Here is a 21,847-nt window from a genome sequence, read left to right on the forward strand (position 1 = left end):
TGAAAGGAAGATTGACATTTATCTGTTTAAACATATCCAAAAATTTGGATTGCTCGGCTTCAAGTCTCTCTTTTCTCATTTTACTAGGGTAAGGAAGTGGTGGTTGATATGGTTTAATATAAGGTTTAGCCTTAACTGTGTTATCCTCATTAACCTTCTCAACTACCGGTTATTTTTCCTTATCTTGCTCAGGCTGTGGTTCTTGTGGAGTAAGAATAGCTTCATCAGAAATTACAGGTATTTCAGGTGGTTTAAGTGTAATACCACTTCTTGTAGTAATGGCTTTAGCTGTTTCATTCCGGGGGTTAGCATTTGTATCAATAGGTAGACTTCCAGGTTTTCTTTCACCTATTAACCTTGCTAGGTTGCTTACTTCTTGTTCCAGATTTTGAATAGAAGCTTGTTGATTTCTAAATGCTTGAGCATTTTGTTCATTGGTTTGTTTCTGAGATGTGAAAAACTGCGTTTGAGATTCAACTAGCTTCGACATCATATCTTCTAAATTTGGCTTTTTATCATCGGTTTGTGGTGGTTTGTTTTGAAAAATAGGACTTTGTTGATTGTAAGTATTATTGGATACTTGTTGATTGTTGTATGGAACATTTCGGTTATAATTCTGGTTTTGATTGTAGATCGGTCTTGGCGGTTCATAATTATTCTGATAATTATTTCCAGACCTTTGGTTTATGTATGAAACATTCTCTCTTTGTTCTATTGTTAGTTCAATACTGAGACAATCTTTTGTTAAATGTGGTCCTCCACACTGCTCACAACTAATTCGTATTGAGTGAATATCTTTAGTCATCTTTTCTATTCGTCTCTCGACAGCATCTATCTTTGCTGAAATGGAATCAAAGTCATGGCTAGAATCGGCTCTAGCCGCTTTAGATGATCTAACGATATCTTTTTCTTGATGCCACTCATGTGAGTGGGAAGCAGTGTTATCAATAATTTTGTAAGCGTCAGTTGCAGTTTTCTTCATAATGGAACCACCAGCTGCTATATCTATGTCTTTTCTTGTAGTGATGTCGCATCCTTGGTAGAATATTTGTACTATTTGACAGGTGTCTAAACCATGTTGCGGACATCCTCTTAATAACTTTCCAAATCTGGTACACGCCTCATATAGAGTTTCATTTGGCTTTTACGTGAACGTAACTATTTCTCCTTGAAGTCTTACGGCTTTAGATGCCGAAAAGAATTGTTTAAGAAATTTTTCAACTAAAACGTCTCATGTATCAATCGCCCCTTCAGGTAACGATTCTAACCAATCTTTGGCTTCTCCCTTTAAAGTCCAGGGAAATAACATGAGATATATCTGTTCATCCTCTACTTCTCTTATTTTAAATAAAGTGCAGATCCTATTAAAAGTATGAAGATGTTCATTTGGATCTTCCTTCGGCGCACCACTAAATTGGCATTGATTAGTTACCATGTGTAGGATTTGTCCTTTGATTTCATAATCTGGCGCATTAATGTCAGGTTGAGTAATTGCATGACCTTGGCCAGTGCGTTTAGGTCGCATTCGGTCTTCCATACTTAGAGGTTCCAGATTTTCCATGATTAAATTTGTTGAATCTGAATCACTATAGGATTCTGATTTAACGGTTGGTTCCTCGACAATTTCTGTTTGAATGATTGGTGGTTCCGGAGGAAAGATTAGTGTTTCAGGATCTCTGAATTGTCCATGAATATCCTCCGGATTCTCAATTGTGAGGTCGGGTTCAAAAAATGGATTATCGGAAATTTGAATTGGAGTACTTGGTCGACTTGATGATGATTCTAAAGAAAAATCAACGGCGACAATATTTACTAGATGTCTTGATCTAGTTACAGGTGGTGAACGTACAAAAGGTGGTGAACGTTTTGCTCGGTGCATTCACTGAATATCCTATTAGTTATAAAAATAAAAATTATATAAGTTATAAAATTAATGATTTTGCCCACGTTTCGAATAGTTAATAGATGCAGCAGGTAGTCAGGACCCTTTAAATCGGAAGCCCACAACTCGCCACTAACAAATCCAACTATTACTACGAACCAGAAAATTTTGGATGTCTATCAATTTAACCACTTAAAATAATTTTTCGTTGAAATTTAAAGAAATTTTAGAGAAGAAATAGAAATTTCTATGCCCTAAAAAAATACTAGAGCGGCGAAAAATAAGAAAGAAAAAGAGCGCGTCGAAAAACGTCAAAAAATAAATGGTCGAAAAAAATAATAAAAAGAACGTAGCGCGTCGAAACTTAAAAAGCAACTAAAAACTAAGAATTAAAAGTTGCGTCTAAAAATATTAAAGCTTAAAAGGAATTCTATATCTAAAACGGCAATAACTTAAAAAGGTACTAAAAACTTAAAACGGCGTCGCAAAATTCTAAAGCACCTAAATCTTAGTCTAAAGAAAAAGCACTTAAGGGATTTTACGGCAAAGCCTAAAAATCTAGAAATAAAAATAACTATGGTAAAAACTATGACTTAAAACTAATTACGAGCGAAAAATACAAAAATTACGCTAAAACAAATAAAAAGATACAAAATATAAAAATATACTTAAAGTTGTAAAAAGTACAATTTTTTTAAAAATATTATTTTTATATTATTTATTTTATAAAACTATTAATTTTATATATTTATAAAACTAATTAAACTTAATAATACAAAATAAATAATAAAACTAAACTAAATAATATTAAATACCCTAACCCTAATTAGGGTTTTAATTAAATAATAATAATAATTATTACTTCGTAATTATTGCAGTTGGCAGTCAAATGTGGCGTGTCAGACAGGGCCATGCGATCGCATGGTCCTCATGTTAAAAATTCATGCGGTCGCATGGAGTAGGGTTTCGGGCCAAACTTTGGGCTGCTACAGTAACGGGCCGAGTACTTATTTTATTTTATTTTTTTTCTGTTTTCTGTTTTAGATTAAATGAAACATAAATAACCTAAATAAAAATTTAATTTTAAAAACTAAAATAAAAATATTTTTATAAATTTTTAACAACTCTTAACAACAAATATATAGATTTTTTTTTACATATAGCGTTTCGCTTCCGGCATTTAACTGTTACCCGGCAGCGGCGCCAAAAATACTTGATGTGCTTTTTAGTAAGTCCGGTTCGTCCACAGGGAACTCGCCAAGTTTAACGCTATATTTTTAACTTATAATTGTAAAAATACAAAAATATATATAAGTAGTATTATTATTATAAAAGGGGGTTTTTACCGTTTAATGACCGGTTTGTCGATTTTAAAACTTAAGTCGCAGTTAAAACCTAATGTAAAATATTAAAAATAACTTAATTTAAAGCGTAAAATAAATAACGATAATGAAATTACGATAAATAAAAATGCGATAAAATAAAATTATGATAATTAAAAGTGTAATTAAATACAATGACGATAATTAAAAATGCGATAATTAGAAGTGCAATTAAATATGAAAATAAAGGAATTATGCTTATTTAAACTTTCGTAATCATGATGTTTGACGTGTGGATTTTAGTTTATTTCCATGGGTTAATTGTCCTTTGTCCTGGATTATTTAATATGTCCGTCTGGTTTTTGTCCATAACAGTCCATCAGTCATAAATATAAACTGCGAGTGTCCTCGTCAAATTATCCTTATATCCGAAGTCAAATATTCCAACTAATTGGGGACTTAAACTGTAACAAGGTCTCAATACTTTGTTTAATAATTACACCAGGATATCGACTGCGTGTAACCCAAGGTTTTAATACTTTGTTAACAATTACGCCAAGTGTCCTTGTACATAATTCACCCCTGTTTTAATAAGTCCATAGACTATTAATCCATTCCCGTGTCCGGTTAAATGAACGATTATTAGTACTTATAAATATCCCGCCCATCGTGTCAGATCGAGTGTATACGGTTATTTATAGGTACGTCCAATTGTAAATCTTTATATTAAATTAACAAACTATCATTTAATTAAACAAATATAAAGCCCATTAATAGTCCATAGTCTAATTTCCACAAGTGTCGTTCTTTTGTCCAAACCCCAATTATGGTACAAAGCCCAATTACCCCGTCTTAATATTTTAGCCCAACATCATGATTACTTCGTCTTAAATAAGCATAATAATAACTTAGCTACGAGACATTAATTTAATAATAAAATTAAACATAACTTACAGTGGATATTAATAGCGTAGTGGTACACGGACAGAGTTTCAACTTGCAAAACCTTAAGACATTCGACTAACCTAACCTTATTATTATCACTAACTTAAAATTAAAATTACAAATTGAGATTAATATTTGGAGTGATATTTGATACATAGGATAAGAGAAAAGAAAAAGATATATATATATTTTTTATCAACCAAAACTGCGAATTTATAGCAATGTGGCCTGCTACCTACTGCCATGCGATCGCATGGAAAATGCACCTCCAGGCCATGCGATCGCATGGCCATCTGGGACAGCTCAGATTGCTTTGTTTTCTTGCTTGTCGACGTTATTTTTAAATATATATAATATATAAATAATTTATATAATTATTTAAATATTATATTATATTCTTGTGCATAGTTGACTCATAATTTTTGGTCCGTTGCGTCGAGCGTTGAGAGTTGACTCTGGTCCTGGTTCCAGATTTTTGAACGTCCTTGCGTACAATTTAATATCTTGTATTTTGCATTTTGCGGCTTGTACTCTTGTAATTTTGAGACGTTTCTCAACAATAATTTGAACCTCTTTGATTGTACTTTGTACTTTTGAGCTTGTTGGTCGTTTGCGTCTTCAATTCGTCGAATCTGTCTTTTGTCTTCACCTTTTATTATTTAAACGAATATCACTTGTAAACGAACATGGAGCGTCTTTTGACTTTACATTAAATCGTGTCGCATAAGTTTCAATTGTACTTAAAAACGTTGTATCGTATTAGTCGTTGAACTAGTTTAGAAAATTTTAAACATCTTTACATATGAAATTAATGCGACATATTTTGGTCAAACGTTGTTTTAAAGACTTATGACCACGTAACGGGATCTAAGTAGATGGCGCCGTCAATGACAATTTTGTCGGGTCGCTACAGATGGTATCAGAGCGTTGGTTGTAGGGATTTAAAGTTCATTGGTGTCAACCCCGAGTCATAGGGTACATTAGTGAGTCTAGACTACAACCGGCATATAGACTTGAAGTACGACTTGCTTGACTACTTGTGCATTTATACTTGAACTCTCCTATTTGTATCTAACTCTTATTTCGTCTTAATCTCACGTCGTTTAATTTGATTGAAACGCCATCTTGACCTTATGAGGTAATGTCGAATTCACATATGAATTAGGGTAATATAATTGCCGGGATTATATTACGGTGACTCATATGACGTCCCGACATTTTAACATGAAGAATTTAGGGCGAGTCAAGGAAAAAATTTCTTTCTATCTTTATTCTATATCACGATTAGTATTATTGAGAATACTAATCAACGATATTCTTACGTTTTCAAGGAACAATGGCTCACCGAGGTCAACACAACACTCCTCTCGAAACTCTCGAACGGGCTCTTCAACGAATGATAGCCACCACCGTGGATGCGGCCATGGCCGGTCACTCCTCCAACAACAATAACATAAACACTAACCATAGAGCCAATAATTCAAACGAGGGGTGCTCCTACAAGAACTTCATGGGGTGCAAACCTCCCACTTTCGATGGAACCGGGGGACCGGTTGCTCTCACCCGATGGTTTGAACAAACGGAGGCCGTTTTTAGCATAAGAGGTTGTCGGGACCAAGATAAGGTCAAGTTTTCCACCCTCACTTTCGCCGGTATTTCTCTCTCATGGTGGAACACGTATGTACAATCTGTGGGTACCGATGAAGCCCACACACTCTCTTCAACCGAATTAAGAGAAAGAATGATCACCGAATACTTCCCGCGCGAAGGGACTCGAAGGCTCGAACAGGGACTAAGAAATTTAATAACGGTCCGGAATGACCTCGAAGCTTACAATCAGTGGTTTTCCAAACTAGCCTTAATGTGTCCAAACCTCATGACTCCCGAGTCCCTAAGAGTTGAACTTTACATGGATGGTCTCCCTAAGAGCATTCGACACGGGGTAATGTCATCTAAACCTGCTAACCTACAAGAGGCTTTAACGATGGCCAGCAAATCTATAGAAACGGTGGATGAAATTGAAGCACTGACACCAACGGTCGAGGATCAATCGGGCGGCAACAAAAGAAAATGGGAAGCCTCCCCATCAAGCAACTACAACAACAACTTCACCAAGAAGCCTTTCACCTCCGACGGCAAGAAGAGTTATGCCGGAAGTCTACCTTTTTGTGACAAGTGCCACAAGCATCACTTTGGTGAGTGTGGCAAACCATTTTGCAACAAGTGTCGAAGGAGTGGTCATTTGGCCAAATATTGTAAAAGTACCGCCCCCGTCGCTACAAAGGTGCCCAACGCACACCGAACGGGTGTTTGTTTCGAGTGTGGCGAACCGGGTCATTTTAAGAATGCGTGCCCAAAGAAGAAAGCCAAACCCAATGCACGCGGTCGAGCTCTCAACATCGACACCAAGGGTGCCCGAGATGACAATGAACTTGTCACGGGTACGTTTCTCCTCAACAACTCTTATGTTTCTTGTTTATTCGATTCGGGTGCCGATAAGAGTTTCGTATCCAAGGCTTTGACTCATGCCTTTTGCGTTTCACCACTCCCCCTAGATATTACTCATACTATTCAAGTGACCAACAAAAAACTATTATGTGCCGACAAATTTTAGCGGGGTTATACGTTAAACTTATTAGGTAAAGAGTTTGAATTTGACTTGATGACTGTAGAACTAAGAAGCTCCAATCCTATCCGTTAAAAAGAAAATGACTTCCTACATGTGTATCGATTATCGTGAACTATATAAATTTTCGGTTAAGAACTGATATCCTTTTCCTCGTATCAATAACCTCTTGATCAATTACAGGGATCTCGTTTACATTTCAAAATCGACCTCCAATCCGTTATCATATTCATAGATGATGTCTTAAACTATTCAAGCGAGGAAGAAAACGAACAACATCTCCGTCTTACGCTCGAACTATAGAGAAGGAACAACTCTATTCCAAATTCTCCCAGTGTGAATTTTGGTTAACGAACCAAATTTTAAACCATGTTATTAGTATTCAAGGTATTAAAGTCGATCCCGCAGAAATCAAAGCCATACGTAATTAGGAAACCCTCATGATTCTGACTTATATTCGTAAATTTTTGGATCTCGCTGGTTATACCGAAGATTCATTTCCGACTTTTCTGTATTCTCGTCATTTAACCTCGTTAACTCACAAAGGAAAGAAATTTGCTTGGTCCGTCGAACAAGAATCGACATTTCGTATCTTTAAGAAGAAGTTAACCACCGCACTTATCCTAACTCTTTCCGAAGGCACTGATGATTTTGTTGCATGTTGTGACGCCTCCAAACAAGGTTTTGGGTATGTGTTAATACCACGAAGGAAAGTTATTGCCTACTCTTCTCGACAATTGAAATCTCACAAACGAAACTACTTGACACACGAACTTGAATTAAGAACCGTTGTCTTTACACTTAAAATGTGGAGACACTATCTTTATGGGACCAAAGGTACCAACCTCACCAACCACCAAAAAGCCTCCAACACATTTTCGATCAAAAACAACTCAACATGAGACAACGACAGTAGACTAAAACATTAAATGATTAAGATTGTGAACTTCGTTACCATGCGGGCAAGACAAGTGTTGTAGCCGATGCCTTGAGCCGAAAGGAAGGAATTAAGCCTCTCCGTGATCGAACCTTGAACGTGATTATCCACACCAACCTTACCAGCCAAACTCGTGTAGCACATAATGGAACATCAAATATGAAAATATTTCTCAGTGAGCACCTGAAGGGCCTCCTCTCTCGACTCGAAATCAAGGAAACTGAAATTTGTCATTTTACCTGAAGAATTGGAGTACTTAATTATGGACCCGATCAACCTTCTCATCACCACGTACCACGTTACATAACTCTGTTATTTCACTGTCGCTGTCTGATAGTACCGGAACCCAAGATGAAACACAATCCAAGGATACCCCCTTCTTCATCGACTTATCGTCCTTATGCTTCTGATATATGGTCAGCTACTATTTAACACCAAAACATGTAACTATGTGTACTACCTCATTTCCACCAAGTCTCGACATTTGATCACAGGATGCGTGACGCAACTATATCAAAAATGAAAACTCCTCCTATCATTACACTCATACTTCCGTATAAGGAAATCTTATCATCCGATCTCTCAATGGGGAGGGACCCCTCATACAATCCCATCTTTCACCACGAAGGGGAATGACCTTATTAAACGTATTCAGAAACCGACGAGATAGGAAAAACTTGCACAACTGTTCATTGAAGGGAATTCTTTCCGACACGGTGTACCATTGTCAATTACCTCGGATCGAAATGCTCGTTTCACTTCTAGATTTACAAGAAGCTTTGGGAACACGTTTAGACATGAGTACCGCGTATCATCCACAAACCGACAGACCAGGCAAACGAACGATTCAACTCTTGGAAAGACATGTTAAGAACTTGTATTGTCGCGTATGGCCGATTCCTCTTACAATGATAGTTATCACTCGTGTATTAACGCCGCACGTTTTCGAAACTTTATATGGCCGCAAATGTCGTTCTCCTATTCGTTGGGCCGAAGTAGGTGACAAGAAAACCACTGGATCCGAACTCATTCAAGAAATAATCGTTGGGATCGTTCAATTCAAGAAAGGCTCAAGACGGCCCGTAGTCGCCAAAAGAGTTATGCCGATGTTGGACGTAAACCTCCCAAACTCCAAGGGAGTGACCGCGTAATATTGAGAAATCGCACCTTGGAAAGGTGTAATCCGTTTCGGGAATGTGGAAATTTAACTTCGCGATATATTGATCCTTTTGAAAGCTTAGGGCGTATTGGACCCGCTACATACCGTTTAGATCTTCCGACTCAATTAATTTCCATTTATCCTACATTCCAGATATCAAACTTAGAGAAGTGTCCTGCGGAACAGGAACTTGTTACTCTTTTAGATGAGCTTACTATTAATGACAAACTCTACTTCATAGGAGAACCGGTTGAAATTATGGATCGTGAAACCAAACCTTGAGACAACGTAAAATCCCGACTGTCAAAGCTCGTCGGAATGCCCAAGGAAGTACCTTCACTTATTCGTAGAATTGACAACGCGAGGTCTCGAGGAAGAGACATCGACTACTACTTCCAACTTAATTTCGGGGCGAAATTTCTTTTAAGGTGTGGGTAATGTAACATCCCGCATTTTTCCGTTAAATTATTTTAATGCCAGTCTTTTTATTTTATATACTACTCTTCGTATCTAGATTCGTATCTTCCATTACTTAGCGTTTCAAATGTTCACGTTGTTTAATTATAACATCTCTCGTTTTCTCTAGAGTAATTAAAATATTCGTTCGGTTAATTCCCGCACCCGACTACAAACTTGAGGGACTAATCGTGTCAAGTGGCCAAAGTGGTGAATAGGTCAACTAGTCAACCACCTCACCACCTCCACTCATTCATTCATCTTCTCTTTTACTACTTTCACTTTATTCTCTCAAACACCAACTCAAAGAATCATCATCCATTTTGAATCTAACAAGCGTTCTTCAAAAAAAAATTACATATTCAGAATCCTTGCATCTTCCTCTTCGAATCCATACCAACTTCATCTCATTTGAGTAACTTTCTAAAAACACTAGATTTTATGTTCTTGATGATTTTGACTTATAAAAGTGTTAGTTGGTGTCTATGGCTCGAGTCTAACATGAATATATGATTTGTATGCTCGATCTTGTTGTTTTAGTGTAACTAGCTTGAACTTGCAAAGTGTGTATTAAATCTTGAATTTTGGATGATTAAATGTTGTTGTTATGATAAAGTTCATGCATTAAATGTGTTACTAGCATCACTAGCTTCATTTTGATGTGTAGGTTGATTAAGAAAACTTCATTAATATGATTATTGAATTTGTGATTTTGGGTTAGGGTTTAATAGACTTAAATATGAACTTTCGATGCATTGAATGCTATTAAATGATATTGGTAAGTGTTTAGTTGTATTGTATGCATAACTACCTACGAAATGACGTAATATATGTGTACATTTAATTCCCGAATCATCAATGTGCATTTATGATCTTGAATGCAATAAATGATGAATATTTAATGCGATTTTGGTTGTTGTAAATGTTGGATTGATTGATGAAATGTGCTTAGTTGCGTTCCTCGTCAAAATACCTTTCCGGTGATATAAGATACATGTTTTGATTGTTTGCGGATCATAAATTGTGATTGTATGAAGTTTGGTTCGTGCACTTGTGAAATTTCAGCAAGCAGGATCTGTATACCAATTTGGACGCCGCCCAAATCATTGGACGCCGCCCATTCCTTCATTGCTGGACGTCGTCTAGAACTTTTGGACGCCGTCCAAATGAACTGCCAGGGACTGTCCAACTTGGTCATTTTTCGTTTAATTCTAACTATGCTACGCATCTCCGATTAACATGTAACTTGTTTTAACATGCTCATATATGAATATAAAACTCAGAAAAATTGTTCGAGACCCGACCGGAACGTGTTGACTTTTTCGTTGACTTTGACTTGACCAAAGTTGACTTTTATTCAAACTTAACCGAATACTTATGCAATCGTTCTCACGTGCTTTTATACTTGAATCTTGCATGAAACTTGACAATTTGACGCACATGCTATATTAATCGAGTCGTAACAAGCCATAGGATTAATTGAACACTTTGACCGACCGTGTTTACCGATATTGATACAACCTATTTATTTAGGTCAAGACTAGCATTTGTTCTTGCACACGTTTACTTTGTGAAGTATCTATTTTACCCGTGCACTCAAGGTGAGATCATAGTCCCACTTTTACTCTTTTAAACTTACATTTGGGATGAGAAAACATAAACGTTTCGTTTTACAAAGTGAACACAAGTACGGAAACAAACATTCTACGTACGAGTTAGAACAAAAATCCTCAATTTGATTATCATTAGTTACACTTGCTGGGTGTAAGCGAGAACTTATGTTGTATGGCCATATAGGTTTGACAAACCCTCATTCGGACGATTCGCTACCGTTATTCGGATGAAATATATTTTCGAGAATAAGTGTAGGTTCTAACACTATGTAATGGGGTAACGTTAGTTAAGCCTTGATAATTGGGTGCTCGTGATAACAATTTTTAGAATGATTTTACTATTACTTCAACGTTATAAATCTTGTGGTTCAACTTACTTACTTACGTACTCACTTACTAAACCTATGATTTCACCAACGTTTTCGTTGAAAGATTTTCTATGTTTTTCTCAGGTCCTTGAACGATATGTTGACATGCTTCCGCACTCTATTTTGATACTTGCTTGGATGTCGAGTATACTTGCATCACATGGAGCGTCTTTTGACTTTACATTAAATCGTGTCACATAAGTTTCAACTGTACTTAAAAACGTTGTATCGTATTAGTCGTTGAACTACTTTGTAAACTTTAAAACATCTTTACATATGAAATGAATGCAACATATTTTGGTCAAACGTTGTTTTAAAGACTTATGACCACGTAACGGGACCTAAGTAGACGGCGCCGTCAATGACGATTTTGTCGGGTCGCTACACCATGTAGTCTACATGTTAAGCCTCTTTTCCAATTCCATGAGAAGGACCAGTTGCCATCTGAACCTGTCTTTAACCAAAGCGCTTGTCGATGCCTCTAACCGGTATAATCTCAGAAACTTTTCTTTTAGGCGTGTGTCACTCAACCATAGATCATCCCAGAAAGCTATGTTTTGACCATCACCTAACCTTTCCTCAAAGAAGGATACAATGTTTATCCCGATCTTGAACATGTTGTTACCAAGCTTAATGATGTTGCTCCATATTGAACAATGCTTTTAAGAATATTGATTAGAAACAAGACCTAACCCCGTCCCTCCCGTATATACTTTTAATAACCTTTACCCAAAGTGAGTCGTTTTCAACCCTATAACGCCACCACTATTTCCTTAACAGAGCCCAATTTTTTTACTAATAGACCACATATTTAACCCGCCCACACAATAAGGAAGAAGAATGGTATCCCATTTGACCCAAGATAATTTAGAATTATCATCCGACCCACCCCAAAAAAAACTTAAGACGCATACTCTCAAGAAGGTTGATGACGTTGGATGGAGCAGGATACAATGAGAAGTAATAGAGTGGTAGACTACTAAGGACCGATTTGATAAGTCTTAACCGACCCCAATGATCAAACCTTCCAATCTGATAGTCTTTTGGAGAACTTTTCGACCACAATATTCCAAGCTTATTTTCGATGCATTTTTTTGTCCAATGGGCATACCAAGATAAGTAAATGGAAGTTTACCCGTGCTACACCCGAATCTAGAAGCTAAACTTTCAACATCGGGAGGCGATACACCTATGCCAATTAACAAGCTTTTACTCATATTGATTTTCAACCCTGAGACTTTTTCGAAGCATTTGAGATTTTTAAGGATGTTACTAATGTTTCTTCTTCCCCACTCATCGAAAAATATAGTATCATCAGCGAATTGAAGATGAGAAATAGTAACTATATTGTCACCAATCTCTATGCCTCTTAATAAATCATCTCTAATCGTAATATTAGCAAGTATATTTAAACCCTCACTAGCAATTATAAAGAGGTAAGGTGATAAAGGGTCACCTAGACGAACACCTTTTTGGAGGTTGAATTCTTTTGTTGGAGATTCATTCACCAATACTGAAATAGAAGCGGAGCGAAAATAAGCTTCCATCCATCTCCTCCATTTGAGACCGAATCCCATTGCACACATAATGCCTAGCAAGAATTTTCAACAAACAGTATCAAATGCTTTTTCGAAGTCCTCTTTAAAAATAAAATATTTGGATTTTCTTCTTTTGACATCCTCCATGAGTTCATTTGCCACAAGAATGCTATCAAGAATCGACATTCCTTTGATGAATGCACTCAACTCCACCCCCAATGAATTTGTTTATGACACCTCGAAGACGATTTGAAAGGGTTTTTGAGATTATCTTATAGTAACTCTCGATGAGGCTTATTGGCCTATAGTCACGAAGGCATATTGGATTATTTTTCTTTAGAAATAAGGTGATGAATGATGCATTACAATGTGCTGAAATTTCATATTGAACTCAAAATCATTGAAGAGTATTCATCAAATCAATCTTTATGATCCACCAAAACATTCTGAAAAACTTAAAATTAAATCTGTCCAGCCAGGGGCTTTTGAAATCCCACAATCTTTTATAGCATCCCAAACCACCTCTTCTTTGAAGGGAACTTCTTGTGCATCTGCATCTTCCCGAGAGATTTTAACCTTTCAAATCCACCAAAACAGAACACTCTAGAATCATGATCTTCATAAAAATCTTTGAAATATCTATGTGTTTATCTCCTTCGATCCATCGTGCCAAACACCATTAATATGAAGCCCGCGTATATTGTTCTTGTTGTTCCATCTTTTGATTATCGAATGAAAGAATTTGGAGTTCTCGTCACCCTCGATTGACATTTAATTTTAACTTCATGCTTTAGCATACTATGTCTATCGCGATCTTTTTTTTCAACCACTTACCTCTTGTTTCTAACCACTTATGTCTTTCATCTTCCCTTACCATTGTGTTCTCGGCTTCTACTTCTCAAAGATGACATTCATTCCCTAACTGTTTGATTTTCTTGATCGATTTTCCCTAAAGATTTTTTACTCCAATCATTCAGGCATTCTTTTACACGTTTTAGTTTTAGCCGAAAGACAGAATCAAGTCTATGGCCTACAACTGGTTTGTTACATTACACACCTTTCAAAAAATAATATTGTCTTGTCATATACATCTCACTTCTAAAATACATTCACGTTAGATTCAACGTAATGAGTGATCTTTAAGATTTAGAAAACGTTTTCCAAATCAAACATTTTTGTGAGTTCCTTGGTGTGGAGAGATCTCTGCCACCTGGGATGCCGGTGCCCATAAGAAATCGCGAAGCTATCTAAACCCGTGTCAAACAATAAATTTGAAAATCCAACCATTGATCTTAACATTTCAAATAATAATATTTTCAAATAAAAGTTTCTTTGATATATGTGCACGGAACCTTTTTATTTATGATGTATTGATTATCGTAGTCTCGATTTGATTATTGTTAGTTTGTTTTGTATTTTTTGTTTTAAATTAAGGCATTGATATGTTGGTTGTATATGGCCATTTTAGGTCAGTAACGCTCGTTTGTAAATGGTCGTTTTCTTAGTTGGTATAGTTTTATTTTCTAGTTACAGGCTTTTTTCGGGTTGTTTTGGTTGTATTTTTGTTTGTGTCGTTTATTTTTTTATTAATAACTTTTTATTATAATTTTTGTTATTTTCGGGGAAAAAAAATATATGATATCGTTAGCCCATTTAGTGTCTATACGAACTTTTCCTGTTAATAAAATTCACGATATTCTAATTTTTATTATTATCTACCGTATTACAGAGTATTACTAGATCTGAATCGGCCCGGGCGATGCGGCGGGGCCTTCCGATATTCATATGTAACGTAGGGTTTTGTATTTAGAGAATTAAAAACGCGTTGCGGCGGGTGTATTTGGATACACGCGGTTAGTACTTAGTATACCTAATGACATGCGCATTTTTAACACCAGAAAAATCGCGTAATTTGGGTTGTTTATTATACGTGTATGTCTATGTATAAAAGATAACCTGAAATATTTAACGGTTGGACAAATAAATATTGTTGTTTCGCGTATAGTTAGTTGCATTGTGTTCGTAAAATTATTTCAAGTTTAACGGTAGTGTCTGCAAAATTTAACGGGTGGCGAGCGGACAGATATGGGCCGTTAAATATTTAGGTGAAAATTTGTTTAAGTTTTTTAATAAGATAATAATTTTACATTTTTTACCTTTGAGAAGTTGACGAACCTAATATTGCTTGAGGGGCAGTTTTATAAATTGGTTGTGTTGTCGTGTGAATAGGTTGAAGAGGCTTAAAGGACTTAAACCTCCACCACATTTAGTAGTGTAGGATTAATAATAATTTACTGTATTATTTACGGAGTACTTTTTTATTTATTTTATGATTGTTAAAAAAGAAGAGATTGTGGCTTCAAGTAAAAGGAGATTCACATGAAACCAAACACGTGCGGAAGCATGTGCTCCCGTATCCAACTTCAATAACGAGGTTTCTATTTCTATATTTTATGCATTCGTAATTTGCGTTAAGCAACATCTTCGGTTTTTCTTTCCATTCTAAATAAATCCTTATTATTAAAATAGTACGGAATAACCATTTTGTGACTTCGTAAATAAGCTTACTATTTCTCCCGACCTGCATATTATATATTCGAAGTTATCCGTGTATGAAAGAAAACGCAAATGCCAATGTAAAGGAATTCTTTTATGGCTTAAAACAACAATTACTATTACTATTACTATTACTATTAAACGAAATATCATCAAGATGAAAGTCCTCCAAATCGATACTCACAAACAATAACGAAAGAGCTCGAAAAAAGTAAACCAACTAGACCACCTAAGACCATTCGTAACGGTAGGGGGCGTGGGTTGAGGGCGTGAGTTGGTTTTTGATGACTAGGACGTGTGGGTGGTTTGAGTGAAGTAGTGGTGGTGTGGGTTTGTGGTGTGGGTTAGTGGAAAGCTGATGTGACATTTTATTTTTTATTTTTCTGTTTTATTTATTGCTTTTTTGAATTTAGTATTAATATTTTTAAATTTAATTTTTAAAATTCAAAAATAAACGGCTATAAAATCCGACGGATACTTTTCACCTATAAATACACCCACATACCCAACTCATTTCACACACTTCACTTCTCAACTCAAAATCAAAACACTTCCAATCAGTCAAAATGAAAACAATTCCCCCAATGATTGTTGCATACGATGTTCATTACGGGGGCGATTTCCGTAATCATATGAAGGTCTACAAGTCTGGCAAAAAAATTTCATTTCGAAGGAATCGATATCCGTGACGTTGGTTTAGACGATCTGCTAGCCTTTCTGAAGGCAAATGTACCGTGTGAATACACGGATGTGTTGTTTTTTGAAGACGATTATGATGATGAGATGGAGGCAAGCTATCTCCGTACCTACGATCAATGGTACGGGATAAAAGATACGATTGAAGATCGTGGTAACCGCATTACTCTGTATGTGGTTCTTGAAGATGAAGAAACGTTGGGTTGGCGTTACATCGATGAAGCAAACGAAGAAGAAAAAGAAGAACCGGTGGCTCCAGAGTACGACACAGATGGTCGTTTTTTGATGAACTCTACTGAATTCATCAAAATTTGTGTTATGTTTTAAGATCTTATGTTGTATTTCAGTTTAATTTAGTTCTTGTTTAAAAAATGTAACGGTTTGTGTGTTGAATAAAAGTGATGTTTAAAAATAATATTACATTACTCAATAAGTAAACACGAAGAACATTAATTTAAATTACTGAAATTAAAAATTACATAATTTAAAAATCTTAACCGTAACTAGAAATACATAACAATTTACTCAATAATATTAGCGGTACGAAAGTAAGGTGATAAGTTCCAAATGTGCTCGGTTAAATCTGCCTCTAACTGTTTGTGAACTTGCTTATCTCTTATTTCCTTAACCATTTCATCTCGATCTCTCAAATCCCTGTGTAACTGACGTGGTGGGTTCCGTTGTATCATTCTTTCTTCTTTCTTCCCAATAACAAACCGGTTATTTTCTTGAATCATGTTATGTAATACGATACACGCATACATATGTCTTCTTATTTTGTCGAAGTCCATAGATCTCGCCGGAGTTTTTAACATTTGAAATCTACCCTGTAATACTCCAAATGCACGCTCAATATCTTTTCTCGCACTTTCTTGAAACCTTTTAAATTTTTTTCGCGGTTCGTCAGTTGGAGAATGGGGAGCTTTGACCAACATTGCCCAATCGGGGTATATACCATCACCTAGGTAATAACCTCTTTCGTAGTGATGCCCGTTAACATCGAATGATGAAGGTGGAGCAGTTTCATTTTTAATAGTGTTGAACAATGGTGAATAATTTAAAACGTTAATGTCGTTGTTCGCACCTGCCATACCAAAGAATGCATGCCATATCCACAAATCTTGCGAGGCGACTGCTTCTAGCATAATGGACGGGCCTTTTTTATCTCCTCTAGTATATTAACCTTGCCACGCAATTGGACAATTCTTCCACTCCCAATGCATACAATCAATACTACCAAGCATACCCGGTAAACTATGTTTTTGGGCATGAAAACTATAAAGCCGAGCAATATCTTCGGCTGTTGGTTTTCTCAAGTACTGTCTAGCAAACAAATGAAACACGCATCTACAAAAATTATCTAAACATAAAGCAGCTGTTTTCTCACCAATTTTTATGTATTCGTCATGTAAATCAGGTGTAGTTCCATACGCCATTTGACGTATGGCCGCCGTGCATTTTTGAAGTATCGTCAAACTTTGACGACCAGTAGCATCGGGACGTTCCCTAAAAAACATAAAATAATCGGGAATATCGCTACTATTAAAGTTTGATATACCTTCGATGATACGGAGAAATAATTCACGACTCATTCGATAACGTCGTCTAAAGTTCTTTTTCGTATAATTTGGAGTTTCGGAAAAATAATCGTTGTATAACCTCACTGCCGCATCTTCACGGTCCCTTGGAATATAGGTACGGGGGCGAGGGACTCGTGAACTTGAAGCTTCTCCCTCGACATCTTCGTCCGCCAAACTACTAACAAAATTATATATTTTTTCATCATCCGAATCGTCATCAATAATAAATTCGAGCATTTTGAATGTTTTATCCATTATGAAATTTTATAGTGTTTGTAAATAAGAAAGGAAAAGTATTATTGGAGGAAAGAAATGTATATAGAATGAGTAAAATGGATGTGTATATATAGGATAAATAATATTGGATTAATTTTTTTTTTTTTATTAAACCCCGAAAATACTAACGGATATATTCCCCATTTATTAAAAATTTGACAAGTGTACCAATCAAAAATCCCCACTCCCGTTACCACCTCCGTCTCCCACCCACGCACCACCGCCACGCCACCTCTGCCGCCCCCTCTCCCACGCCCCGATACGGCCCTCCCCACCGCGTGGCCGGATGCCACCTCACCCCCCACGGCGTGGCCACCCTACCGATACAAGTCGTCTAATACACGCTAACTCGTACCGAGTTCAAACGATACCAAGAAACCGAAGAAACAAACTAAACAACCTACAAACATACGATCATAAGTTAAAAAGCACCCCAAGAACAAAAAAGAACACGTACAACAACATTAAGAAATAAAGAAGAAAGAAAAATTACTGGCTTGAGAATGATGATTTTGGTTTCTTTTGTTCGTCCAAGAAATCATCATGTCAAAATATACAGAAAAGATGTGGTAAACTGGTAACACGTGATCTGGTTAATAAGATGCATCGCCACTATACATCGTTAGATCACTTATAGCGATGACTTGTTTTTTTAGACTTTTGAGAAGGTTACAAAAAAAATGAACGTGATTGAAAAGCGTTGTATAGTGAGGAAGGTCATGGTTTGACATGACAAAGTAGACACTATCTATGTTTCTTTGTAAAAATTTAAATATCTAAAAAGTGAAAAATGAGAGGAAAAAGGGATGAATCTCGTCGTCGTCGTTCTCTCGCCCGTTGCTACTTGCTAGCCCACGAACGCTTTGGAAGAACACACCGGAACGTTCTGTTAGATGTGTTGGGGGTGAAAGTGGTAACTTGCGAAAGATAGTTACAAAACTCACTGAAGTTCTGTGGGTTTTTTACAACGTTCAAAAATGGAAATGTCGAAGTCCGGAGTTCTCCCACTCCACACTAAAGTTCCCTACTGCAAGCAGGGGCGTACCTATATAGAGTTGAGTGGTAGCACGGGACACCACTGAAATACGCGATATAGTGGAAACTTTTTAAGGTTTTTAACTAGTGACACCAGTGGATAATGTAAATATTTTTGTGTGACACCACTAAAATAAGTCAGCTAGTAGAATTTTTTTTGGGTCTTTAACCAGTGACACCACTGGTTGCCATTCCTAGATCCGCCACTGACTGCAAGGTTATCCCAAAGTTTCTCTATGGGCGCCGATTTTTACACATTTTCGTTTATGTTTTTTTTCTTTCTATTTAGTTGAGATAATATATATTTGTAAACTATTTTTAACTCCAACTCACTAACCTAAACGGTAACAAGTAGCCCATTAAAGGGTAATAAGGGGTTAGAAGTTGAGGTGAGTTAAACGGTTATGATGGTTAAACCTAACTCGAGTTCTAAAAATATAAAGTCCGTTAAAAATTTAGGTGGACTTAGTGGGGGTTTTATGAAAAATAAAAAAGTTACCGTTTAACTTCTTGTAGATTAACTTTACACTCCTATATAGTTTCCAATGAATTTACATTTGGCCCTCTGAGATTTGAAATGGTTGTCAACTTCTAGTGTGGTGTCATTGTGAGTAACAACTATTTTAACGCGATGTATGAATGATTTAAGTACGAAAGAAGTTACTGTTCATAATTTTTACTTTTCAGATAAAGGGTAATATAAAATATATAATAGAGTGACTTCCATTAGGGGTGGGCAAAATCGGATATCCAAAATTTCGAATTTGAATATCGGATTACCCGAATATCCGAAATGTATCTTATACTCCTTCACCCTCATTACAAGTGTCCACTTACTTTTTGCACACAATTTTAGAAAATCTCACTAAATTCATTCTCCACCAATGAGAAATCTTGTCTCCATAATAATCTCTTCTTGTTGGTTGAAATACAAAGTGAACACTTGTAATGGGGCATTCCAAAATAGAAATATGGATACTTGTAGTGAGACGGACGGAGTAAATGCAAAAAATACAAATGACAAAATACATATTATATAACAAGTCACATACACATAAGTTCAACATTTTGAATTTCGTGTTACAAAATTTAACGACCCGTCAAAGTACACTTGACGACCATCGTTATCTTGGTCCCACAGCTTGATCATAACTCTATATGAATTTAATAAATAACCTTACATTCTTTATTTAAAAATGATTTCCTATAAAGGAAACCTATCAAAATATGTAAGTTTAGAAAAACCATACATTATTACTTAACTAAAAGTTGACCAAAACAAAGTCAACAGCATCCACTATTAAATGTATCAAAAGAGAATGCAAGTTATTGTTTAACAAAAGCTGCCATCATAAATATGCAGATTTTCTAAGCACATCGGAAGCAATCAATCATGAACCTGAGAATAAAACATGCGAGTAACTGTCAACAAAAATGTTGAGTGAATTATAGGTTTAATATTGCAAACAATATTTAATTTAAACCGTAAAAATTTATGTTTGAAAACATAAAAACTCCTTTTTGGACCACAAAATTATATGCTAGAAAACATATAAAAACATTATTCCATTTACCGTGAGCCACCTGGTAACCACTTAACCATTTATTTACCCTTGCCAAACACAATAAATAATATACACCGAACAAGTGTATCTACAACAAATTACGAAGTACTAAACATTCCGATTATAAATTGCTAGCGCGACTAGCTCGAAATGGGGTTGTCAAACCCGATAGATCTATCCGTAGGATTCGCGTTCACCAGTAGAAACCAGTGATTACAGTTACTAGACTAGGGAATATTTTTGTTCAACTCACAATGAATAATTTAAATCAACTTTCACTTGTGTCCAAGTTATAAAATAAATTGCATGTATTCTCATCCCAAAAGAGTTAAAATAGAAAATGGGACTATAACTCACCTTAATAGCAAACGAAGTAACCACACCAATATGCGAACAGCAAATGAAGTAAAGTGATCAGGAATGATCACAACGCCGACCTATAAATAAAGAAGGTCGATATAAATAACTAACTTAGGTCAAGTCTTAGTATGATAGCTATTGTACATGTTGCAAGTAGTCATAGAACAATACTCAACATGCATCGGTTTGATCGGAACATCGTACGGACACACACTTTCTATTTTTAGAAAGTTTCTATTTTTAGCAGGTTTTCATTTTTGGAAAGTTTCTATTTTGGAAAGTTTCTATTTTTGGAAAGTTTCCAAATTTAGAAAGTTTCTATTTTTAGAAAGTTTTAAGTTAGGAAAGTTTCCTTACTTAGAAAGTCAACGAAAGTCAACTGAAAGTCAAAGTCAACTGAAAGTCAACTCAAAAGTCAACCTTGGTCAAACATAGTCAATGTTAATTTTAAAAGTGTAAGTTGTAATAATAATGTAAGTTATAATGTTTATTAAAGTTAAATATGTCTAATTATGTCATAACATAAGTTTAATTAATTTAAAATGAATTATTAAAGTTAATATAAGTTTAAATGATATAATTAATATAACATAAGTATTTAATTAATTAATTAAATATTAGTCATAATATAAGTATTATTAATTAATAATAAATTTTAAATCATATCATAAGTATTATTAATTAATAATGAATTATTAATCATATCATAAGTTTCTAATTATAATTATTAAATCATAAGTATTTAATAATTAAATTATAATTAAATAATAACTAAGCCTTATAATAATTAAATGATTAATTAATCTTTATTATAAGTCTTATAATAATAATCTTATAATATAAGTTTAATACTTATCATAAGTATTTTCCATTAATAATAAAAGTATTATTAATCATGTGTTTAACTAAAATGTTAATTAAATCATAAGTATT

General features: G+C 35.4%; 1 pseudogene; it reads right to left on the bottom strand.

Annotated features, from left to right (window-relative positions):
- Positions 1–16,619: 16,619 nt before the first annotated feature.
- LOC139860163 (uncharacterized) lies at positions 16,620–17,933 on the bottom strand (annotated as a pseudogene).
- Positions 17,934–21,847: the final 3,914 nt, after the last annotated feature.

This window comes from Rutidosis leptorrhynchoides, chromosome 7 (assembly GCF_046630445.1).
Source record: "Rutidosis leptorrhynchoides isolate AG116_Rl617_1_P2 chromosome 7, CSIRO_AGI_Rlap_v1, whole genome shotgun sequence".
Classification (NCBI taxonomy): Eukaryota; Viridiplantae; Streptophyta; class Magnoliopsida; order Asterales; family Asteraceae; genus Rutidosis; species Rutidosis leptorrhynchoides.